The sequence below is a fragment of the Athene cunicularia genome (assembly GCF_003259725.1).
Source record: "Athene cunicularia isolate RWA chromosome 3 unlocalized genomic scaffold, athCun1 chr3_part1, whole genome shotgun sequence".
Taxonomy (NCBI): Eukaryota; Metazoa; Chordata; class Aves; order Strigiformes; family Strigidae; genus Athene; species Athene cunicularia.
In genome coordinates, this window is record NW_020799097.1 from 90,431,679 (window position 1) to 90,445,258 (window position 13,580).

Consider the following 13,580-nt stretch of genomic DNA (forward strand, 5'->3'; position numbering starts at 1 on the left):
ATAGGTTACGGCTGCAAAAATGGAGATCTTTTTTAGGATTAAATACTGCTTCTGTTGTCACTTTCCCATTGCCAGGAAGGGTGTAAGGGTGCTGGAATGAAATGAATTTGACATTGGCTAAGGAGGAAGGAGGGCAGATTCTTGGCTGCTTTTTTTCCTGTCAGTGAGTTTTTTAATATGTTGTGAAGAGAAAGTGGCTAGTTTCTTGTTCTGGCTTCCATGCTTGCCTTCAGGACTGTGCAGGAAATCCAGTTATCTCTGCTTCTGTTTCCAGTTCCAAACACCTCTGCCAGGGAGATGTGCTCCTCTGGCTAGAGCAGTAACCCTCACCAAGTAGCTACATCTCCCCCTGGTGGGACAGGGAGCAGAAAGCAGGGCTATAGCTGGACAGTAAAACTGGGAATTGGTCTGATCCCGGGGCACTTTGAGCCGGGCAGCAGATGTGGTGCTTCTCCAGTTGAGACATTCCTTAGTCCAGAGTCACAGACTCATAGAGCTGAGCTCGTGCAGCTGCATGAAGCTGAAGGCATGAGCGAACAGTTTGCTGTCGGCACTGAAAAAACACCTTATCTTTGCAACATCTGCCTGGCTATACACTGGTGTTTGTTCATGGTCTTTGCCCTTAGAAGAGCAGTGAGCTGCTAGCTCTTTAAAAAAAAAAAAAAAAGGGTACCTCAAACATGATGTCTTGCTTCCTTTAGGATATCTGGGACTGGTCATCCTCTACTCTCAGTTAGAACCCTTTTGAGGATAGGGGACTTCACAAGCAGCTTGACTATCTCTTATGCCCAGCTTGCTCTCTGAAGAGCTGCATAGAGTTTACTTACAGGGGGGTCTACAGGGAGGAGCCCTGTGACGGTGAAGAGCTTGTCTTTACTGCCAAGGAGATGATTTTCCTTAACCTCAGAATAATTAACAGGCTTATACTATCCCAAAGGATAACAGTGGTAAAGAGCAGGCATTTCAGTTTTACAAGAGTAATGCTAGGCAGGGGATGTAGTGCTAGTCTGAACAAGCTGACCTTGTGGTAAAACTAAAGTGCTGGGTCTTTGCTGCAATTGCCCCTTGAGACAATTTATGCTCTTTATTAGGTCCAGCTGAAGAACAACACTGGTGCTAGCAATGATGACAAATATGAAAGGGGATGGTTGATGAGAGCTCTGACTCTGCCCCAAGGAGGGATTGCATCTGAGGGAAGAGCTGAAGCAACCCTGCTTGGTCTCAGTGGTGCATTTGTGGTTATCCCCCGCCATGGGAGGAACATGAACGTAGGAGGTACAGTACAGCATATACAGAAGGTCAAGCAGTGCAGCCTGTGAATGCTGGTGACAGGCAGCCTCCTCGTGTACAGCCCATAGGGCAGGGAGTGGAGGTGTGGGTCCACTCTGCTGAGGTTAGGATCCTGCTGATAAAAAGACTGACTGAGCCCATGTGAATGGGGAGAGAAGAGCCATAGCCAGTGGCATGCTCTATACAGGTCACCAATGAAAGACGGGTGGGTGGATCTGTTTGTTTTTCCTACTGGATTAAACCATGTTGTATTTCTGTGACTGAACTCTCAGAATAAAATCTCTCAGCAGTTCAGTGGTGCTTAAGACTAAGGAAAAAAAAAAAAAGACCGAACAAAAAAAACCCACCAAAACCCAAGCCAAATGAGGCAAACTGAGGCAGATTAACTACAGGGCCATGTCAGAAAAAAAGAAAGATGCTCCAGGGTTACATTCTGCTTCAGGAGCCATGGTGCTCTGTTGTTTACAGAGCTGAAAAAAGTTTTGTGCCTGTTCCTGCCCTTGGCTCAGGTTCTGAATCTGCTAGGCCCAAAGCATATTTTTGAAAGCTGTCTCCTTTCCTTGTTCTGCCTTTGTGGCCTGTTGAGGCGACTACTGCCAGTGCTCTAACACTCCACAGTGTGCCTGGGTGCAGAGACTGAGTGGAAGTTGATGGAGAATGCTTGATGAAGTCTTCAGAGTAGGCAATGGCTGTGACTTAAGTGGAAGGCATCTGTGCCTGGCAGGAATCCTGCTTTGCAGAGGAGTCAATAGCAATATCACTCATAGCCTCTGGGAAGGGAGAGCCACAGGATGTGATCAGCTGTCCCTCTGGCTGGATAGGTTTATTCCTCTAACACCACTTCTGTTTCTCTTAGTGCTACCCTGCTTTTCCCTGCCAGTTTCTAATGAGCTATTTCTTGTTGTAGGTGGAACAAGGATCAGGCAGCATGGTTGCAGAATTGATCCACTGCTATCCTCACACAATGCTGGAGTCTAATTTTACTTCATTATGCTGACTACTGTCTGTATTCAGTGCTGTAGAGATCATAAAATATTTCTGTGCTAAAAGATCTTTTCTGATGAATACCACAGAGGATGTCTCAAGTTTCCATGGCAATGCTTCTGAATGTGCTTCTGTCACCAAAGAAAGAGGGACTTCCAGTTGATTAAGGTTTGAGGGTTTTGTCTGAGAAAGGGAGTGCTGGTGAGACCGCATGTAGTTGTTTGCCTGCCTTTGGGTAGTGCCTCTGACTGATACATAATCTGGAGAAAGAGGAACAGACATTTGACTAATGGGAGAGACGGACTGTGTCGTGCAAACTACAGCTGGACTCCTGGACACGCTTAACTGTTCAGCTACAGATGCAGCTGCACAATCACCCAACAGTTAAGCCTGTACCATTCTCTGCCTCTCACATCTGACCATCTGCTAGGGAAAAGCTAATTAAACCAAAACGATTCTTGCTGGGATTAAATCCCAGCAGCAGAGAATTGGGTATAGTACAAATATTGTTCTCCTACTGGAGGGTTGCTGCTTTATTTGTACTTACAAAGAATTGCAGGCTATTCAACTCAATTGCTGTCAGGTAGGTGTTTAGCTCATGCACACTTTACTTCTCTTTTCTGTCCCAGGTCTCTCTTGTTTTAGATGCAAGAAATAAGGCTGTGTCTTGCTGAATTTTCTTGCGGTTCTTTTCTTATGAGAGCTGAGGCTGTCTTTCTTTAATGTGGAATTTCATGCAAAAACAGTGCACAAAGCTATTTTTTCTCCTCATGCCTCAATTTCTTTACTTATAGAATGGAAATTACTCCTGCCTTCCTCATTGCATGTATATATGGTGAGCATGAATCCTAGAGATGGTGTGGCCACATAACTGTAGAATTGCTAGAAGCTACCAGTGTGAATCTGAGACTCAAGACCAAACAGTTTATTGTGAAAATGTGCCTGCAGCCCTTTGACAGTTGAAGTTTAAATCTCTTAAAATAGAAAATGTGCAAGTGTGGTTCCCTTAGCAACTGAACGCTTGTGTGTACCTATAATCCATGTTGTCATGTGATCAGGACATTAGAATAGCTCTTTCAAAAAAATAATAAATTAAATGGACTTACAACTGGTTGATTTCACGGCTGCTGCTTGTACTCAGTGGAAGTGGCAGCTCACCATGTTGCTCAGAGTTTTGGCACAATTTAGTTTCTGGAGGCCAGTGAGGGATTTAGTTCTGTGCAAGGGGCTGTGAGAGAATTCTTACTATCATCTTTCCGTGCTGAACATGGAAAACTTGTATTGAAGAGGAAGTTAGTTCTGTATGTAGTAGCTCAAACATGGCAGTAGAAGGCGGCAATGAGGAGAGGTGGATGGTTGCGTTGCTGGAGTGGATGTGAGAAAGAGACCTGATTGAAGAAGCAGGTAGAGATGAGAGTACCAAAAGAATGAAGATAAATTAAGTCTTGATATTCAGGAGGAACAGTTCAGATAGTTTTGAATGAACAATGGAAAAAAACCCAGTAATTTTGGAATTGCTGGAATTTAATTTTGACAGATATGTTTCAAGAGGAAATGCTGTGGGAACTGAGGAGATGAGGTGATTTTTAGAGTGTGGATTTGTAGCATGATAGATCTGTGACCTCAGACTTATTTTTTGTATGTCCTTACAGTTAGCAAGAGAACTTCACTTTTTGGTGGAAGAGGGGCAGTAGTAAGACCGTGCCTGGGGGCAGTTAGATAACATGCCCTAACTCCACACTCCTCAGATAAGTTGTTGGTGAGCCATACCTTTAGGAATGAGCAAGTGGGGAACTTTGTCTTCCCGGTGTCTGAACTGCTCCAGGTATGTTGGACATCAGCAAGCAAAAGCAGTGTGGGTGTATGGAAAGCAGGGTACAGTGCAAGTATTTGTGATCCCCCTTCCTCTCTTGCTTGGGGAGAGTGGAGAAAATGTTATGCCGTGCTTGTCTGAGCATTATTACGGTGTTTAGTTGGCATAGGAGTAGCAAAACTTTTGAGTCATAAATGTCAGTACTGTTAACACCTTAATATACCTTGAGTGTGGTTAGCTTATATTAATTCTGAGAGACATGCCATTCTGCGGGATTTTGGAAGAAAAAAAGCCCAAACACAAACCTAGCAAAATCTTCTTTGGAAGTAGAAAAGGAAAAAAAAGGGTTAACTTCAGTATTGGTAAGGATTTTGCCATTGCGGGGAAGTTGTACTGATTTAACTTAATCAGATTAGAAACAGCTGTGATTTTATTAGTGCAGCATTCTTGTATAGGCATCCTTAATTTAGTTTGTGTCCTGTATCTATCTATTTAACTTAAGTTGATTCAATGTAAAGTGCCCTTAAACTGAATTAAGAGCATTTACCCAGGAGGGTTATACTGTTTTACATTATTTTCTAAGTCAATTTAATTTAGTGCAGTGTATATGTAGACAAGACCTTGGGGAAAAAGCTGATCCTTTTCATTACTTGCTGAACAGTATGTCATGTTTGGCTGCAGCCATGTGATTGTAGAATGAAAGAGTCTGTTGTGGTACATGTTGGTGGAGGATGGGCGAACTGATCATTGCAAGCCTTTGTACAACTTGGTCGTTCTTAGCCATAGTGCTTAATTAGAGTAGATTGCTCTTCCTTACAAATTAGGCTTTTTCTTGTCTAGAACAGTTGTGACACCCCTGAAATGTTATTTTAAGGTTCTCCTCAGCCTGCCAATAAAAGTGCCTGCAGAGCTGGTTAGCCATGTTGTGTATGCAGCAAAAGCAACATCTCAAAACTTTTGCAAATGTTTAATGTTTCAAAAGATTCAGGTGGCGGAGCAGGTTTGAGCTGGACTTTTCTACACCTAGGCAGACCTTGAAAGAAATTTTGCACAATTTCAGTGCTGTTCCCTGGTCACTGTCTCGCCTCAGTATATGCCTTAATACGTGTGATGACTTAGGCACATACAAAGCTCATGGCCAAGGAAGGACTTACTGTGTACAAGAAAGGAGTACTACACTACTAGTACTAAGTACTGCAGCTGTCAGTTCTCTTTCTTGTTGAAAAGGATAAATCTAGTCAATACATCTTGTGTTTTCTACTTGCAGCTGAAAGCTTCTATGGGAACAAAACTGGCATGTGAATTACTCCACAAGCGTGGTTGTAGTGATAGCATTTCAGAATAAAGCTGCCTGCTGTAAACAGGCATTTCATTTCTTGAAATTTGTTTTTGCCAGCACCTGCAAGCATCAGGGACTTAACGCCTCCTCAGCATTGCACGTGCTCTGTAGGCTGGGTCACTGCAACAACTTGTCCATCTGTCCTCTGTAAATAATGCAAATAACGTGCTCTGTTCTATTGTCCAGTTGTGTAGATACGACGTAGTGTGTTAGCCATCTGTGCGTCACTGAGTTATAGACAGAGGGCATGTTCTGGAGACCATATTGAGGCAAGTATATAGGTTGCAGTAATGGAGCGTTCTCTAGCGTTGCTATATCCTCTGTTAGAGGATTGGCTAAGTGACATTCAGTCCCTGGCACTGAGGATCTGAAGACACTAGTTTTCCCAGAACTTCTGAAACCAAAGGCTGAAACAAGGACTGCTGATATTAATTGCTGGGGGTTGTGTGAAACTTAGGGAATACTTACAGGGGCTGAGAGTCTGCTTCTCAGTGGTTGAGGAATTTAAGCTGTCCCTACTTTATCCTAATTAAATGCCTTTTGAGTTTATGCTCTAGGAAGGTAGTATATGATTTTTTTTTTCCCCTCCTTCCCTTCCTACACAGCACAGGAGCTGACGGTGTCTTGGAAAGGGAATTCCTACATGTTGATTTTCTACAGAAATGTTCACCAACTCCTTCCTTCACTTCTTTTCAAATGTTTGCTTTCTGTAGCCATTCCCTAAATTGTGTTTGAGAAAGTTTAAGGCCATGGCTCCCAAATTTCCCTCATGATCTCCCAGCTTTTGCCAGATAATGTTGTTAGAGTATTGAGATTTGCTTTTTCTAGCAGGGCCCGGACAGTTATTTTGGGCACTTTTGAGAGTTCTCCTAACTTCTGTGAGTTGTTTTCTAATGGTCTGGTGTACATCTCTAAGTATCTAAGAAACATGTTCCAAAGGTCTTCCCACAGAAGATCTTAAAAGAACACAGGTAAGAAGACAGTAGAGTGAGTGGACATGAAGCCCAAGGTGCAAAGATGAAGAGGCTCTGGAATTTTGTAGCCTAAACCGCCTTGTGAGAGTTGAAAGGATCACTGAACAAACTAAAGAGATCAAGCTAACAGGATCACTGAACAAACTAAACAGGCTTCTGGTGTGTCAGCGTTTCTGGATGAGAAGCTGTCATTAGCCCCCAGTGTAGCTGTCAGTGCTAAAGGTAACTTGGCAAATGACCTTTTGCCAAGCTGATTCTTGTGCAATTTCAGATGTAGCCATTAAAGTGATTCTATGCTTTTATATGCATTAGAAAGCTAGTGTTCATTTCCTGGTCAGAATCTCCCCTGGGCATTTTTATTCTCCATTAACATTCCTTCTGGGAATTGGATTCGGGTCCTTTACTTCCTGCCCTGTTCCTGTTCAGATGTTAATCAGCTGTTGCATTCTATTCTGGTTACATGTTAGAGATGTTACGTTTCTTGGGCAATGCTGATCTGCCCTGGCTTTTATGAAAGGGTTAGGGAAGCTAAGCTACTCTTAACACAGCAAAGAAAGTAGGTAATAAAATGCATACTTAAGGTTATGGAGTGCAATTGAATTAGGGGAACTGGGATCTTTGTATTGTGGAAGGAGGGAGCAGGACTGTAAGAAAAGTATGATTCTGATTCCTTTTAAGAGACTTCTGCAGGGTGCAGTGGGTATGGCAGACAAATGATACATCTGGTGGTATTTACATTCAGCAAGAACCTACATAAGACTGTAGAGTCTAGGGATTTAATTTTCCTTGGAAATATGTTAGGTGTTAAGTAGGGCTTGTTACATGGACTGTTGTTCAACAGCTAGCCTGATCCCTTTTTCTTGATGGCTCTTGGAATTGTTCCCATGCAGGGAACAGAGGTTTCTGCCTAACAGTCAAGGTTAATTGGTATGGAAAAGCAAGAATGAGCAATAATCCTGCTGAAACTCGATTGTAATCCAAGAGTCACTATAATGCTATTACTCAGATCTGAATCGTGAGCATTAATATACAAGCAGAACTGAGATGCAAGTTTCTGCACTAGGAGCTGTCATCCTTTTTATTTTAAAATGGGCTTCAAAGTAGGCAGCAACAGATTGGATCTGAACGTACTTTTAATTGATATGCCTTCTCTGAATGAAAAGATCTCTCTCATTAAATGTTAAAGTGTCCTTTAATAGCCTTGCAGTCCTTTTCCATTGTACTTGGCACCAGAAGTCTACAGGTATTGCTTTTAACTTCACACAGCTTGTTTGGCTGTCCCAGACAAGACCTCTTGATGCAGTTACTTCATCATCCATCTTGCTGATTAGTTGATCAGACTTACTGCAGCAGCTCCTCACATAGACTGGCTTGAGACACTTGGAGACTAAGGTTGCTTCTATCTGTAAGCATAGGAGGGCAAGAGTACAAGTCTCTCTTGCTTTTGCTTCTTGTGATGTGAGCAAAGAGACATTGTTGCCTCCTAAAGCAGGATGTGCCAATGTCCTGTACTGGATACACATTCAGAGTATAGGCTGGCCCACACAGAGTAAAAATGTTGGGTTAGCTGTGGTGATCAGATATGTGGCATGGAACAGTAGAAGCATTTATTTTATTTATTTTTTTTTACATGTAGGTATTACATTTGGAGTTTTTTGGAGTACACTGTCTCTGTGATAGCCATTGAATGTTTCTTTAGTGTTGCATTCAACAAGGCCAAGTGCAGGGTCCTGCACATGGGTCGGGGCAATCCCAAGCACAAATACAGGCTGGGTGATGAGTGGCTTGAGAGCAGCCCTGCAGAGAAGGACTTGGGGGTATTAGTGGATGGAAAACTGACTATGAGCCAGCAATGTGTGCTTGTAGCCCAGAAAGCCAACTGTATCCTGGGCTGCATCAAGAGAAGTGTGACCAGCAGGTTGAGGGAGGTGATTCTCCCCCTCTACTCCCCTCTTGTGAGACCCCATCTGGAGTCCTGTGTCCATGTCTGAGACTCCCAACATAAGAAGGTCATGGACTTGCTTGAGCAGGTTCAGATGAGGCCACAAAGATGATCAGAGTGATGGAGCACCTCCTTTATGAAGACAGGCTGAGAGAGTTGGGGTTGTTAGCCCAGAGAAGAGAAGGCTCTGGGGAGATCTTATAGTGGCCTTCCAGTGCCTAAAGGGGGGCTACAGGGAAGGTGAGGAGGGACTCTTTGTCAATGAGTGTAGTGATAGGATGAGGGGTAATGGTTTTAAACTGAAAGATGTTAGATTTAGATTAGATGTAAGGAAGCAATTCTTTACTGTGAGGGTGATGAGGCACTGGAACAGGTTGCCCAGAGAAGCTGTGGCTGCCCCCTCCCCAGAAGTGTTGAAGGCCAGGCTGGACGGGGCTTTGAGCAACCTGGTCTAGTGGAAGGTGTCCCTGCCCATGGCAGGGAAGCTGGAACTAGATGGTTGTTAAAGGTCCCTTCCAAACCAAACCATACTATGATTAGAAACAAATGTGACTGATTCTTTATTAAATGTATTTTCTTTGTCATACAAGTTTGTCCTTCTGAATGAAAAGGAAGGTTAAAGAAATGCTGCTTTTAAGAGGAAAAGGCTGGAAAGATAACACAACACCTGAAATAAGAAACATTCTCTGCAACATAATCACTGTATTTCAGCTGAGGAAGAGAGACTGCAGACCCTGCATGCCAGTAAGCAGGCTGTTTTATAAGGTCAGAAAAGGCAACACAAGAGAAGATGATGAGGAGGAAAAGTCTGCAAGTCTTCTGCCTCTTTGTAGGGAGTGTTCAGCTGCTGCAACAGCAGGCAGGCAGAAACTGTGCATCCTAGAACCAAAGCCTTGGTATCAGCTACCTCAGGCCTCAAGGGACTTGCCAAGTATCAGGAAGACAGTAGGTGCCTACAAATGTTGCTTTTTTTTCTTCGGTGCTTTCCCTTTTTGTCCAAAGGATTCCTTTTTGGACCTTTTCTGTATGCTATGGACCTCTTTCTTGTTACTGGAGGCAAAGTGATGCTAACAGGTAGTGTCATTGTTTTGCATGCATGCCAAGTGGCTGTTAGTTCTGTGGGCCCTGTACAGAATAGTCATAAACAATCCAGTGCTAGATCACATCTGTTCCTGGTGTGTGGTAAAGGTTTTGCCTTTCTCAGATCACACAGAGAACATAGCTGCTCTGCAAGTGGATTTTACACTGAGAGATCCTGGTAAAACCAGCTAGAGTCGAGCTTGTATACTGCCTGTGCAGCTGCACTGTCACTGTGAAGAGGAAAGAGGTTGTGTCTGTTTTGTCTTTGTGAGGGGGTGGAGAAATCCTCAGCTTTTTGCATTAACAAAGTAAATTGTTAGGTTTCCACTGCAGTTTTCTGACCCTTTGTGTGTTCCTGTTTGCCTGGTAGATATGACTATTGCTGATGCTTATCAGTGTGAGCCCAAGCCTTGTAGCCCTCAATGAGCCATTCCAGTGAAGCTGTAACTCTCAGTGAGTTTAGGAATGAGACTGAAACTACAGTGGGTAGTAGCTAGAAGACAGTAGAATTGAAGCTACTGTAGACTGCTAGGAAGAGGATTGTAAATGTTAAGGAACATTACAGATCAGAGATGGAAAGGGCAGATAAAAGGAACCAGGAGGTTAAGTTTCCTCTTGTATTACAGTGCTAATTTGAATAGCTGAAGAGCTACCTCCTGGCTAACCTCCAGGCTCAAGCTGAGCTTCTTAAGGGTAGTCAGAATGTGGACTTGACAGCAAGCTCCTTCAGAGAGAGGCTTGTGAGTAGCGTAGAGAGGCTTGTGAATAGCGTAGTGAGCAGAATTACTGCTGCCTTCTATTTCTGCACGTTACCTACATCTGTTTCTGCTTTGGAGCACAAGGTCCGTCTATTCTGCAGAGTATCTGCCACGTTGGGATTCTCTCTCTGTGGTAGTAAAGGATGCTCAAGTATCGTAGGCCAGGAGGGCTTAACTGTGCTGTTCAGTGTGGGGAGATCTGCAGAACAAAACTAGGTTGGTGTGGCAGGGCTTGGAACAGAATGACAGAGGCTGGATTCCTGGTGTTGGGCAGGAATGCCGGTGGGGAAGCAGTGACCCCTGGAGCCATCTAGTAAAAACAGCTGCCTTTCAGAGGTCAGTTACTAGTCTGCACAGGCATCCTGCTCAGTGGAGAGATGGTTAAAAGGCCTTCCTTTTCTGGGACACAGTGAAGACAAGGAGCTTATTTCACTGGAGGGTCCTGGCATTAGACAGTAGCCTGATGGTGCAGCAGTTTGCTGCTGACTTTTGCCCTGGCACCTGGCTGTGGGTTGCTCTGCGCATGCCTGGCTGTTTCCATGTGTTGTGCTGATAGGTGACTGACACCAACTTTCCTTTCTCATGTTTCAGGAGCTGTTGGCCAGATGCTGCTGGATGCTGACAGGGGAAAGCTGATTTGGAGACACGCGGCCAGAAATGTTTGGACACGTCCTCACTTTGAATCTGTAAGTCCTTGTTTGAGGGAAAGTTGCCTGGAGGCACTGTGAGTATTTGAGTGTCTCTGGAAATTCTCAGATCATAAGGGCAGGTTTCAAGTCCCGGTATCTTTTCCAGGTAGGTGGGGATGAGGTGGCAGGTAGAATAGTTGCTGGCTCTGGGGTAGAAAGCAGGACAGTCCTGTTTGAGCCTGAGGAACGGTGTGCTGAGAGACAAGGAGGCCTTTGGCATGTTTGTTCTGAGCACCTCTGCAATAGAAACATGTATGGACCCATGGGTGCAGCTGTTCCTGGAAGCCTCTGCTTGTCTGCCAGCCTGTGTGGCTCATGGTTTTGCCTTGATGCTGAACCAGCTCCTGCTGGGAGTTGGTGGAAAAGCAGATTCAAACTATGTTGGCCTGATCCTTCCTCAAGGTGCACATTCTCCCTCCCCTACTTTACGGTTTGCCCTGCAGAGTAGTTATGCTGTTGTGAAGCTGTTTTCTCCTGTGCTAGTTGAGACGCGACTATAGCATTGTAGTAAGGAAAGGGGCCAGACAGCTTGTTGGGGCAGGGCCAGCACTAGGGCACCTCTTCAGTTTGTTTTGGCAAAGCTTGAGTTTGCGTGGTCCTGGTTGCCTGCCTGTTCCATTCACCTCCAACGTGGCTCTCCCCATGTGTGTACAACTGTTCCACACCTCACGCTTCTGTCCTGCCTCCCAGGGCTCGGTGCTGTTGACAGGGAAAAAGCAGCATGGCAGCAGAAGTGCATCAGGGAAGGGAAGGCTCCACTGCAGTTTCTCTTGTACCAGTGGCAGTGATGGCCACAAAGCTACACTCTTACAGCTGGCTCCCAGATCAACCCAATTCTCTTCCTGTAGTGATGGGTACCCTGGGCTTTGAACAGAGAGGAAAGTTGTTTCTGAACTTGTGTTGTATCACTGGTTGGTTGGATGCTATTTTACAGAAGCCTGTTAACAGCAACATAGAGCATGACACACTGCTTGCTGGAAGCCAGAGAGTAGCTTGCTGTCCTTGCTCCTGGAAGTGTGGGTTATCACAGCTGTAGGTACGAGGACGTAATGTTTTGGCTCAAATGAGAGTCTGATAATTGCCAGCTTATTTGTAGAAGAGAAGCCCTGACTTAAAAGGACGAGTGAGGTAATTGTTAGCATTACCAAACTTCTGTACCAAAGGCTTCACAGGTAGCATCCCTCTGCAGTAGTGGGGAAGATTAGCTGGGAGGGTCCCATTTCACAGGAGGTTTGTTTAGTCCTTCTTGGAACCAAGGTTTCCTTGAAGCTATTGCTTCATGAATTCTGAGTTTGTGTGGTCCCAGTTATGCCTTTAGACATGCCCCTACTGGTGCCTTTTCAGCTCTTGCTGGGCTGTGTGGCCCAACTGTTCTAAGCTAATTTCATTTACTTTTGGAAGATCTAATGTGGTTTGGGGCATCCAGTTGTCCTTGGCTATAAACATTTGCTATTTCTTACATATCTGTGGGGTGAGTTTTCAAACTGGTTGTTTTGATGGATGCTAAGCTATTTGTTTCTCTTCTTCAGGGCATTTGAGTGAGTGTCCCTGCTTCATGAGGCTTTGAATTTGAGCCTTGTCTGGTAAGTGTTCAGGTCCCTGTGGGCTAGAGAAATGACTGTGATTTCAGCTTGGGATATCTCCATGTGCATCTCCTGTCCTTAGCCTGGCAGGAATTCACAGAAGAGTTTCCTAGATCACCTGTTTTATGGTTCAGTGTTGACAAACCTGCTTCTGGTCAGGATTTCAGCATTCCTCTTTGAAAAGGGGAAATGCCTTCCCAGCAGGTCAGACCCATCTGTTTTGCTTGGGTGTGCAGGGGAATGTGTATTCGGTATGCTGGATGTGATTTTTCTTAAGTATTAGAGATCTCTTTACCTACTTGAGTCTTTTTAGCAGAAGGTATCTTGAGGGAGGTACTGCAGCAAGGGGGAATTTCCAGCATTCTGGTGGTGGAGATTTACAGGTTAGTGCTAGAAAGTTGTTCATGTCTACGGAAAGGTACTAACTTTTGTTAGCTTGTGTTTTTAGCAGAGTGAAGGACAGTTTGCAGATGTTACTGTGAAGTGCAAAGCCTTTTGTGGTTTGAAGCCACTCTGTACTTGGTGCAGGCACCTCACACTTGCCAGTCCTCCCGGGGGACTTGGTCTAAGTCAAGAAGATGCAGCTAGGCAAGAGTAAGTGAGAATTGGAGAGAATTCCTGGGGCTCCATTTAAACACTTGACATGTAAAACTCCACTGGCCAAAACACAAAGCAAGTGAAGTCTTCTAGGTCACTGGCCCAGTGGTATCCATTGACTGCCTTGAAGGTATGTGAATGGGAGTCAAATGACGCTGCCTCTAGAGGAGGGGAGAGGGTGATCTGAGTTGGGGCAGGTCCTGCTCTTTGAGGTGCTGCAGGTTGGATGCTGAAGATTGCAGAGATGCTAGACTTGATCAGTGTCAGGATCCAGCAAGGGAAAGGGGAAGGAGAAGTGGATGCTTACCCCAAATATAAGGGGACTTTAAACAATGCATATGTTGCATCGGGGAAAGTCTGGTATTGGGCTCTGCAGGGACTGCTTGGCATCTCCAAGACTTCTTGACTTGTGTACTATGGAGTGGTTGAAATCCTGGTTGCTCAGGGAGAAGTCTTCCTGCTCTCCACTGCAGTCCCAAAGTAATGCAAGGAAAGGAGATTCTTCCATGTGTACAAGATAGCTACTCTCCT

The 13,580-nt window shown here is 44.6% G+C and overlaps 1 protein-coding gene across 3 annotated transcripts in view; it reads left to right on the forward strand.

Annotated features, from left to right (window-relative positions):
* Positions 1–13,580, forward strand: part of TJAP1 (tight junction associated protein 1) — a 41,341-nt gene that overhangs the window by 13,552 nt on the left and 14,209 nt on the right. For 2 of the 3 annotated variants that reach the window (XM_026845116.1, XM_026845118.1), the window contains exons 2-3: positions 10,772–10,866; positions 12,399–12,452. The gene's annotated coding sequence lies outside the window, so the exon portion shown is untranslated. Of the gene's footprint in view, positions 1–3,926; positions 4,100–10,771; positions 10,867–12,398; positions 12,453–13,580 lie in introns of all 3 variants that reach the window. The other variant, XM_026845117.1, reaches the window with a different exon arrangement.